The following is a 12,346-nucleotide window of genomic DNA, read 5'->3' as shown; positions in this document are numbered from 1 at the left end:
TCTAAGCGATTTGAAGAAAAAGAGCGAACATGTGTAGGTTCAGTCCAGACGGTTCTCATATTCCCTCTTTTTCCGAGGTCGTCATTTAGGAACGTGGTGGGTAGCCGAAAACGTAATATGGTGACGATTTGTCACCTAGCGTAAAATGTTACGCTTTGGGAGTGAGAACGGGTTGGTTAAATCCAGAATCAGATTTTATTTTGTTGGAATTTGGCACTATAATAAATAACATAATAAAATTGAATTGAATTGATGTCATTCTACTTTCACTTCTCACTAAATTAACCTGCTTTTTAACAGGTTTAAACGACTTTGTGTCATGATCTGGAGGTATGACTGGAAAATTCCATCAGACACCTGAGTTCCTTGGTCTCCACCCCTGGGCGGAGCCATAATCTCTCCTGCAGTCCTGAACACCTGAAGCTGATTCTGGGTAATCAGTTTGAGGATTAAATCTCCACTCACACTCTCCTTCGCCACTGGCTGCACGTTGGTTTTGGTTTTCATGCTCTTGCTACTTGTTTTGTCGCTTACCTTGTTTTCCTGTGCAACAGATTCCCTGGACCTTCTTCGCCACTGCCTTCAACCTCAGGTCTGGGTGAAAATGCCTCATTGATGGCTGATGTCAGAGAAGAAATACCAGATTGCTTTGAGTTGATGGGAAGGCAAGAGTAACTCAAAAACAAACAAATGTACTTGTTACAACCAAGACATACAAAAGAGCATCTCAATAGACGCAGAAGAATACCACTGCTGTTAACCTGAGTGTTGTTGCTGACCATATCCATCACTTTATGACCATCATATAACTTTACAAAGTTCAAATTATCTCCAACTGGTTTCTTGAGCATGAGTTCAGTGCATTCAAAATGGCCTCTGCAGTCATCAGATCTCAGCTGAAATACAATGTGGGATGACAAGAGATGGCTAGGGATTATATGTTGGATACACATGTGCATATATTAACTGCCTACCAATACACTGAAATGATGTTGCCTTCATGCTGGATTACACACATCTTTACTGATGAGTTTGGAAAAACAAACAAAAAAACAGAGAGAAGCCAAATTGCTCTTAAGGCTTTAGTAGCAGCAACCATACCACAATGTTAAAGACAGCAGTACTGCTGTTTAATAACCCTTCCACTGGGCTGGCCTACCAGCAGCTCAGTCATTACAGCCTCATGCTGTGAGGCCAAGCATTGTTCAGTCTGACAGCACGTTATGCTAATGTCTAATAAAGTTTCTAAAGATACCAAATACATTAGGCTTAATTTACTGGAAATGTGTTTAAAATGATGCACGAGACATTTGCATTCTGTCATTTGCTCAAATGGTGCGGCCATTAAAAAAAACTTGGAGTAAACATCACACAGCTTCAGTAGGGATGTACAATACGGCAATAAACATGCTTTACAAACTACAAAGTTGCGTATTGTGGGGGTTTTTATGTGACAAGGGGTCTGTAATGGATCTGGGTCATGTCACAGAGGAGCATGCGCAAGTTTTCTTTGCATAGTGCAATTTCGTCCTAAACTGTGGTTGCATTGAACAAGATCACACAATTCCACATTCAGCAATGCCGTTGTGGCAAAGGGGGTTTTATTCAGTTCTTACATGCAAAAGGTAAAAAGAACAGACAAAAAATCTCAACAGCAACAAAAGGAAAAAAATCCAGGAATACAGTCATTATCCTCATCTGAAGTCTGCCATCTGCTGACTTTATTTGTTTATGCTGTTTTTACTTGCTCCGTCTCATCATCCTGGAAACAAACCTGTCCGCCTGTTTACAGATGGCAGAACTCAGAATAATCCTCATCTGCACCCACACACACTCTGCCTTTTGTACATTGTTTTTTTTTTCTCTTTCCCCTCTGATACATTTTCAACTCCTACTTTAATAACTGCTCCAGTAATGCAGGCTTCAAAACTCCCACACATGGGATGCACGCATACTCTTGCCATATGTTTGCACTTATAGAAGGTTGAGCTGGTTTTCTTTACAGATCCAATTATAGATGCTGGACACACAACGAATCCTGAAGACGTGTAGGCAAAACCACAGGTGCGAAAGATCGGTTTGTTTTCTTAATTAGACTTAATTAATGCTAACGAGGCTATCAACGAGGAATCGTGTGCGTCTGCAGCGTTTAATTACCGAGCGAATAAATAAAGTGAAACGTTAACATGAAGTCGGCATATTGTTGACTGTTTATATTTGGACGAAACTGATCCTGCACGTGTGTTCATTTACATACATGATAAGAAAATTGCACTGCTCAGCTATTAGCATGTAAATGGCCTCATTCTCCGTGTAGCCCATTGAGGCAACAATCAAAGCTCTCTGCATGCTGTGAATGCAGGTTTCAAGATGATTTAAATATAGTTTTATGTGGTGAATTTCAACTACGATTGATTCAAGGAGGAGTGATTAACGTGGCAAAGAACGATATGATCTCGGCGGGAAATAAACGGTGGCCGTTTTTACCCCAAATTATTATTCCCTCTGTCTCTTTTCTTCTCTCGCTGTAAGCGAAAGACAGAATGTCACATTTAATATTCACAACAAGCTTCTTGCCAATCCCCCAGAGTTCCCCTGTGCCAGATGACGAGCAGGCTGTCAGGGGTCACCCGGCAAACCGGTCACTCTCTAAACACCCGTCGGTCCTCTGCGGAAGTGACCTAATAACCGTGCCAGGCCCCTGCCATCTCTGTCGCCGGCGCCCTCTCGGCGGCCACAGATCACCATCTCACCCCGCTGCCATCGAGGATTACAGCCCTCCCCTCCCTCCTCTTCTTCGCCCACTTTTTCTCCTGCCTCGAGGAATCCTCACTTTCTCAGATCGGCTCAACAGTTTTACGAGTTGGGTGGTTTTTATGAGCTTCATCTTCTTATCCCCCCCCCTTCTTCCTCCTCTTCTTTTTTACTCTAACAGACGTTTCCGCAGACAGCTTTCTCAGCTCATTTCCATCGGATGCCCTACAGGGAATCGCCGAGCGTAAAGTTGTGTCTATCCCTAGACGCCGCTCAACTTCGGCGCCCATAAAGCAAAATAAAAATGCGCTTTAGTGATTTGTCAACTTGTGTCCTCTGGGAGATATAATCTGAAGAAGGGCTATCCTTGGAAACTATTATTTGGAGATGCAGCTGGAGCCATCTTTCAAAAGTGTTGGTGTGCACGCGCTACACTTGTACGCTGTGTTTATCCCTTTTGATATGATCTATAAAGTTGCTACCATTTATGTGTGCACCACGGCCATCGCACATCCTTCTCCTTAACTCGCTCTCGACATGCGTCCAGATGAAAGACAGCTTCTGGTGACCTCCTCTTATCTCCTCCCCCATCCCTGCTCTCCCGTCCCTCCCTCACCGGCCTCTTACCGTCAGCCAGACCGCCACGTGCTGCCGCGCCCCCTCCCTTTTCCTCTCACCGCTCCGCCGGGTGGCAACAATAGAGACAGGGAGATCCAAAATGGCAGCCGCCCATTACTGTCTGGCCCGTCCCCCCCAGGGGGCCCCAATCGCATATCGGCCCAGCCAATCTTAATGCACGTCTTCCGCAACAAATTGGCCAGTTTACTTAAGAGTCTGCTGTGGCCCATGAATATTTGATGTGGTCAGGGCTGTGGAGTGAAGGGATACAATGACAGGGTCTTATCTTATTTAGCCAGACAGAGGAGGTCGGTTCCTGGCCCGACCCAGAACACTCCACTGCTCTCCTGAGATCTGGAAGAGCCCAATCCAGGAGAAGGAGACACCATGAAAACATTTTTTTCCTCCATTTGTCCACACCTTTGAAGTGTAAAAAGCCCAGCTCTTGAAATGGCACCAATCACTGCTGTTGGATGAAAACCAAATTGAGAGCAGAATGCTTTTTTTTTTTTTACCCCCCACCCACCCCTGTCTGTGATTGACTTTTGGGGGAATCAGACAATGGGCTTTTAACACATTTAATGGACCCAAGAGTGATATAACACACCCTGGCATGTTCACTGGACTCACTAAATAGAAATGTAAATTTTAAACGAGTATAACAAATAAAAAAAGGAACCATGTCCATGACATGCAGGGACTGCTGGAGCAGTGCAGCACTCGTCTTACATCTTCTGTGTAACACGAGTGCTGCACTGTGGAGATTTGACTGTAAAAGCAGAAGAAGAAAATGCAAGCAGAAGTGTGAAATATGTTATTTCTCCCCCATGATAAAATCCACACAATGTAACAGGGGTGGCAGGGAGAGGAAACAAAGTAAAGGATAGTTTTCCCAATTATCCCCCAACTCCCCCCCTCTCCTCTCGCTGTACCTTCTTTCTGTCCCTCTGGGCTCGGGGTAGCTGTGTGATTTAAAAAAAAAGGCCTCTCATATTGCCTTGGCTGTGATGGCTAGTAATACTGTAGCCTCCAAATCAATGGAGCCTGTCCTAGATTTCGCTGCGGTCTCAACTCTCTCTCTATAAAGGGATCTGGAGGGCACTCTATATTTTTATTACCTGCAGAGAAAGATGGAGAGGCCGGGACCTGGATCTCATTTCAAACACTCGCACGTTCGTGTACAGTATGGTGTGGTGTGCTCATTCATAGGCTTGCATGCATCTAGACATCATAATAATGATAATAATAATTTAAAAAAATCACTCATGCATGACCACATGAGCAAAAGAACATGTGTTCAAGCGTGCAAAAAAAAACAAAAAACAAAAACCATACACCAACTGTCCACCTACTGTACCAGAGCACTCTCATTGCTTGGAAAAAGAGACCCCAGCAGAGTCTGTCTCTCTTCATTAGGAGTTGAGTGCACACCCATACAGTACACACACACACACTCACGCACAGTCACTGAGGGGCATGATGCAGATGCCACAGTGGGTTACGCTGACTACTCTGCTGACTGTGCACATTGGGAGGCTGCAGCAGGAAAGGTTGCATCCAGTTTCTGGAGTTAAGGGAAGGAGGCAGAAATGAGACGTGCTGTATGTTGTGCTGCAGCACAGCATCCTAAAACTTTGAAAAAAACAAAACAATAAACTGCTTTACTTCTTCAGCAGCACACGATTGAGATATATCTTATGGTGTTTGCATACCATGTGTTGTAAGGAAATTCCCTTCTGTAGCATGCTTACCATATGACCTGACAGCGTGAGAGCATCTTTGAAGTCTAAACCCACTCATAGTGTGGCTTTCAAATGATTTTTTGTTAAAGTATTATGAAGTATACAACATTAAAAGATACATTTGTGTCTTTTGTGTTTTTCTTCAAAAACTGACGGTAAACTACTCTGCAAACATCTTGAGTTTATTGGAAATAATTGAAAATTTTGGTTCAAATGATCATCAGTATGTAGAGAGGAGATCAGGAGAGAGGTACAACAGTGAGTGTCTACAGCCATCTGTGATGGCACCACTGGCATTTCAGCCAATATTTTGAATGGCAGCAGCTTCATTTTTCAGCATGACAATGATGCCAAACACACTGCTAATGCTGTAAAATCATACCTGGATAGAAAAACACACAGTGGAGCACTATCAGTCATGGATCGGCCTCCCCGGAGCCTGGACCTCAACATTATTGAAGCAGTGTGGGATCATGTTGACAGAGAACAGAACAAAAGGCAGAAACATCCAAAGACGAGCACTGGATTAATTAATTAGATTACTAATGCATTATAGTGTGAGATCCACGATTCAAGACCAACAGATGACACCACAAACCCACATAGCAAAATTGGTATGGCCCGGATCTGGCCCACACAATGTGCTTACACATGGTCCACGTACCGCAGAGAATGACGGCCCTTTGGTGGCCCACACATGAGCCAGCAAAAGGCTAGTTGTAGACACACTGGTGCTCCTGTGCTGGCCCATGTGTGGATTACCTCTGGCAAACCTGATCTGGGCTACCAAAGGGCCATCATTCTTTGTGGTATGTGGGCCATGTGTAAGTTGTGTGCAGCCACAGGCCAGTTGTAGACACAATGCTGGCCCAGAACAGTTTCAGCTCTGGCCCCAGATGTCAGCCTAATGTGTACCTTAATCGAGCCATGTAATAACAACATGTGTCAGAACATAATAGTGCAAAAGTAACATGACAAAACTCTGTTCAGACAGTGAATGATTCTTATATAACGCTTTTCTACTCTCCCAGATTACTCAAAGTGCTCTATACAACATGCCACCTAATCACACACTTGCTCTAAACTGAGTGCGTCTTAACTACATTCAAACTCTGGACATGCAGACTAGAGGAGCCAGGGATCGAACCACTAACCTTCCAATCAGTAGGTGACCTGCTCTGCCTCCTGAGCTACAGCCACCCGCTGGCAAAGATGAGTAAACCGTCACTAGGTTTTGGGTAAAGTGTACACTCACAAACCTGTCAAACCTGCATTTGAAATGTTGGCTACCATAGCACTATAGTATTGCAACATGGTATTTGTAGTGCCATCATTGCCAGACCTGGCCCACATCTGGTGGACATACACCGTGCCATGACACCAGTGAGTCAGAAGTGCCAGCTTGATGCCGGATCCGTGTCAGACCTGTTTTCTATGGGCCTGGGCCACATAAACCAAACCGCAATTGAGCTAGATATGGCATGCCACTGCATAGGCAGTGGCATCATTGCCAGGCCTGGCCCATATCTGGATGACATACTTCTTATCATGCCAGAAGTCAGCCAGCAGTGCCGGCTTGATACCAGATCCAGGCCAGACCTGCTTGCTACGTGGGAAGCTGCCTCCATCTTATTTACACCAATCACCCATAACATGATGACCAATGACAGGTGAAATGAATAAACGCTGATTATCTCTTTATATGGCACGTGTTAGTAGGTGGGATACATTAAGGAGCAGGTGAACATTTTGTCATCAAAGTTGATGTGTTAGAAGCTGGAAAAATGGGGAAAAAGTGTAAGTATTTGAGTGAGTTGCAGCACTTGTGGTCAGTATCTATGAAAAATGGTTCAACAATGTTGAACATTGGTGAGGAATGTGGGTGGCCATGGCTCACTCATGCACGTGAGGATCAAAGGCTGGCCCATGTGGTCAGATCCAAGAGATGAGCTACTGTAGCTCAAATTACCATAAAACTCATGCTGATTCTGATAGAAAGGCGTCAGAATACACAGTGCATCACAGTTTGTTACCGTTTTGGCAGCTAAAGGGGACGAACACAATACTTATACCTGACCAGTATAAACGGTCTGTCTTAAGATTATACTGACATGCCAGTCTGCACATTCAAAGAGTTAATCGGTTGTTCTAAGTACATTGCGGGTCCAAATTAGACAGTGCAGTGCTCAGTGCATCTTACAAAGTTCTGATCACATTAGTACAAATTCCCTCTTTCGATCACCAGATCTTCTGCATCTTAGTAAAGAGAAAGAGGAATAATTACAGTGACTAATTCTACTCCTTTAGTATATCCAGCACACAAGATCAATCCTTCAACGTTCACAGGCTGAACGCATAAAATCAATTTCTCACACAGTAGCAGTGCACGCAAACCTCTGCCAGCTTGTCAGCAAACGCTGCTCACGCTGTCAACATCGACGGGTTGAAGGCAAACAATGCTCGTCTCCCCCAATGAGCCTCTGCACCCAGTCTACCCACCCGACTGCCAGCCAGCCAGCCAGCGAGCAATCCGGCCAACCTTCGTCAGCAGCTAATTAAATCTACCGCTATTCATTTGGCCCTAATGTGCTTTTAATTGGATTACAGGATCGGTCACGGGGAGGGTTCAGGAAGGGGTGAGGAGGACATCACAGAGCGAGGGGTAAGGTGAGGGGACGGGGGAAGGGAGGCTGTTTAACATGAGCGTGAGCCAGGTAACCTTATTATTTCATCTGAGGGAGGTAGTCGGAGCACGGGATACGAGGGAAAGGCTGAAGCTTTCATAACGATGCCACGAGTGTTTATTTTTTTTTGAGTCAGCAGGATGTGGGCCTTACGAGAAACTTGGCACATCTGTAACAGGCTCAGGGGAAGTAAGGAGAGGGAGGAGGGTGAGAAGAAGGAAGGCTGGAGTGGAGAAGATACTAGGCTTTGATGTTGCAATACGAAAGTTACAGTATGTAGGTATGTTTTGGCATTTGTGATTAAAATAAGAGCTGGAAAGAAAAACTCAGTGATAGCCAGAGAGGGAAGAAAAGATCAGAAGAGTAGGTGGAGTGACAAGAATACAGATGGTGGAGAGAGGAACTAAGGGTTTGGTGCAGCGATGAGAAATGTATGAGTTGTTTATTGTCAGAAGTAAAACTCCTCGGGGTCTGGGAGATGCAGAAAAAGCCAGAGTTGCAGCTTTTAACAGTCTTTTTTTTTTTTTTTTTTTTTTAACTCTAAAGCCGGAGGAAGAAAGGAGAAACCTGCATCTTCGGCATGACTTGTTTAACTTTTTCCACAATAATAGACCCAAAATTTGACTCGTTGGTATTCAAGTCACTACGTCCAGCAAGATTAAAAGGAGGGATTTTCAAAGAACGGGGTCAATGTTTAATTTTTACTTGAATTGATAAATAAATTACAGTCGGATCGATGGAGTTTTAATCTGCGGCCGGTCTTGACAGGCAGCCAAATCTTGCTCCCCCCTCCCGCCCACCATTCACAGCCAGTGTTGGCTGCCTGATTATGAATGAAGCTGGTGTCCGGCAGGCTGACCCTACACATCTTTAGTGCCTGGATCGCTTTGAGCCAGGCAATAAACACAGAGGGAATTTTTTTTTCTGCTTTTCAAAATCTTCAAGGTTGGCGGATTACGTGAAATGCAAACAAGGTAGAGTGTAGTGACAACAGAGAGTCATAACCATCAAATGATCTGGATTGGTGTTCCAGATCATTCAGTAAATGATCAATGAAATCGCATTGGCAGATTAATGCATAATACAGTTAAGTGATATATTTTTTTCCTATACTGCAGCCTGATGTTGCTTTCAGCTGACAGTATGCAGGTACTTGCTCAAGAAAATGACATCCCACAGTCCTGCTTAAACCCTCAACACCTGCCCTTTTACTTCTTGTCCCTGTGATGGTGCAAACGTCAAAGTTGTGTTTGAAGTGTGTACTTCAGTATTTAGCAGAATGACATTTGTTGCAGAATGTAATTTCAAATGGATCATTTAAAACAGCTCAACCAGAATCCGCAAACACAAACTACGTGGACACAGTTCAACAGTGTCACTGAAAAAAAAAATCATGTCTGTTTTTTGTAGAATTTTTGTAAATAAATATTTTTACATAAAATATTTTGATAGATGTACGGGCTTAGGTGTGCTGTGAAGTGAAAGTAAAAATAAAAATTGAATTTACTAATTTATGTCTTTAAAAAAAAAGCATTCTCAGTGGGGAAAAAAATCAGAATTACGAGATCAAAATCAGGACTGAAGTCATTAAAGCCAGAATTCAAATTTTATTGACTTTAACTCTGAGAAAATTCTGAGATTTGAGATTGAAGGTATTATTCTACAATGCTACCATTAGTTTAGGAATTCTGAAAAAACAGAAGGCTACCACCCAGTATAGTATTGCTTTCTGTTTAAATTAGCGAAACTGCTAACATTCTGATGTAAAGCAATATTGTGCAGTCTGGCTTAGTGGCCCACAATAGAAATGCAATGCAGGGGTTGGTAATTGGTCTCATTTGTTTATTGTAATTAAGCAAATGACTGAATTAATCAATGCAGTAATGATGCATTGATATTTAATAGATAACACCAGAGTCATTTATTTCTGGCTTGCAGACACTAAACAAAGTCTGAGCCCACCAGTGGATTTTCTTTCTCTAGATCTATCGTACATTCACCCCTGCAGGTTTGTCTTACCTCCTAGAGCTCCCAGCCACCCATTGTTTTAAAAAAAATCCATTAATGGGCATCTTTTTCATTTTTCCTATTACAGTGCTACATTACATACTTCTTTTGACTGTCATAACAAAAACTCAAGGCAGAGTGCCAAGCAAATGTAGGTGGAGACGTGCATTGATTTCTTCGTTTCCAGTTCCAGTAGAGTGGTCAATACAAAACGAAATGTTTGTGACTTTATGGATCTGAAGCTAGGTTGGTGAAAATTAAAAGGGTCATCATCCATCAAGTGATGAATTGCATTTTCTCGTGTGGTAACTGCTTTAGTGCACTTTTGAAAACAATGGGAGACTTTGACCTCCGGGCTGGAAGGCTACCCTGCTGTGGGACACATAGTCGAGTAGTCCTCCTCTTTTTCATAGGTTTTAAAAGGGAACAATAATAAGGGTTATATTATTCATCAGCATCAGCTGCATCAGCATTTAAATATTTTAGGGTTAGTGCAAAGTTTTCCTGTGTTATCTGTCATTCTTTTTACAAGTTTCTGTGATAGTGAATTCTCTACTTATGCCTATAAAATACTAGCTTAATAAAATACCAGTACTTTATCTACCTTTTAACTACTAGTGTAAAATAAATGATTTATAAATTATATTTTTAAGCTGCATGAAAGTACTTCAGCTAATGTGTACACCGTCCTGGACTTCTTAACCATGTTTCAGGCATTTTAATGCTAGCTAACCAGCTGATGAATTAGCACTAATTTAAAATTAGTATAAAATGTGAACGGCGCTAGTGGAATGAAAAAAAATCAGAAGTGCCTTAACCCTGCATTCCATTAGAAGGCCATTAGATGGTGATAGCTATGGTTAAAAAAAGACTTCCTGCTTTGGGCCAGTAGAACCCCAAACCTCTGGGTGACCAGCAAGGCGCAATGTGTCATAGGCAACCTGTCTTTAAGCATCCAACCAGAACCATGAATATTCACCGTCAACCATCAGCTATAACAAGAGCCATTAAGTGCTATATATGTAATAAAGTGGGAATATATAATTTACCCCTAACCACGCCTGTTGCTTCACTGTTCCAAAGATGGGATTACTTCTGTTTTAAAACACCCGCCTGTATTGAGACAATAAGCAGACAAATTCTAAATTAAAGATTTTTTAAATCTAGAACTTAAGAACTCTAGAACTGAGTGGCCAACTGTTAAGGAGTACTCTCCTTTCACTTTAGGTGTCTATCACTTTGCCTTTCCCCTTCCTCTTATGCATAATAAAGTTTCCACAGTTGATGCAGTTAGTCTGTTATCCAGGATTTCAGCTACCTGGGAAAATGTACCCACAGACGAGCGATGGAGATTTAATACCAGGTGGCAGACAGAAATGCATCTTCCTTATAGGAAGCTGATCTAATTGCCAATAGTGTCATGATGCTACAGCAATTACATTGTGAAATCAACCTTTACCTTCATCAGCAAAAACAACTTGTCTGACTTCTCTGTTAAATACGACAGCTTGGCTGTACAGTTGGGACCTTGGTGACCCCATAAGCCTGCTGACACAAACAAGGTGACACTCCGGTCGCCTCGGTTTAAGACCCGGCCTCTAAAGCACATCCAAACCAGATGATGTCAAAATCAATACGCCAATGTCATCAGGCCTTCTTCTGGACGAATGATGGTCTAAACCTGCTCTAAAGACATGCACATGCACACGCTCAAACACCCCCTCGCCGCTCCCCCACTTCTTCATCATATCATCGAGCCCATCAGGAGGCTTAACGGGGAAGGGATCGATGCATCGCGGGGGTCAGGGCGAGCCAGGCAGGGCTCGTGACACCCATGCTAATGGTAACGCAAACTAACACCGCTTCACTCGTCACTGTCTCAACTCTGCCCTTACCATCCATCATCTCCACCCTCAGCTAAGCCACTCAATGTCCCTACAGGTGACCGACACATCAAATGATAACAGACCAAAGGTCAATCCGTCCTGATACCGCTGTGTCTCTAGTTAAGTTTGAAGCAGTACATTCCCAATATCCACATCCAGCTCTTGGTAGATTCTGTTTCTTGGATCAAGTAAACGCATCGGAAGAAGCATGCCCGCTCGGCTTGTTGGCTAGAGTGCAGGTTTATGTTTAGTCTGTCCCCTCGCCCTAACCCCTCATTACAGCCAGTTTATCATGCCAGGAAGAGAGTGGCAAAAACAAATTAGTCCACAGGAGGGGAAAATAGCTGGGGATATCGATTTCCCCTTTTCATGCCAGAGTGGAGCACAGAAAATATTGGGCTATAAAAGGGAAACAAGGATATAAAGCCATTACTGCGCGCACTTAATTGATCCCACTTCCCATAACAAATTAATTGAGCGGAAAATGGCAGATGGCTTTGATGAATGTCATAAAAAAGGCTTGTCAGCAAGCCATGTGTACGCGACCCCCTTGCTTGCTCGCCGTGCCGCATGAAGGAGCCGCTCAGAAAGGAGTCTCGCAGGAGTGTACTATGTGTTTCTTCAAGTATTTACATCTCAGCGATCCGGATGTTAA

The 12,346-nt window shown here is 43.3% G+C and overlaps 1 long non-coding RNA gene across 3 annotated transcripts in view; it reads right to left on the bottom strand.

Moving 5' to 3' along the window:
• The window catches only part of LOC309700980, a 62,380-nt gene that overhangs the window by 13,793 nt on the left and 36,241 nt on the right, over positions 1 to 12,346 (bottom strand). For all 3 annotated transcript variants that reach the window (XR_014274820.1, XR_014274821.1, XR_014274822.1), the window contains exon 2: positions 535 to 619. This is a non-coding gene — a long non-coding RNA (uncharacterized lncRNA). The remainder of the gene's footprint in view (positions 1 to 534; positions 620 to 12,346) is intronic.

The sequence above is a fragment of the Aulonocara stuartgranti genome, assembly GCF_965226115.1.
Source record: "Aulonocara stuartgranti genome assembly, chromosome: 23".
Classification (NCBI taxonomy): domain Eukaryota; kingdom Metazoa; phylum Chordata; class Actinopteri; order Cichliformes; family Cichlidae; genus Aulonocara; species Aulonocara stuartgranti.
This window is presented reverse-complemented; position numbering and strand designations above follow the sequence as displayed.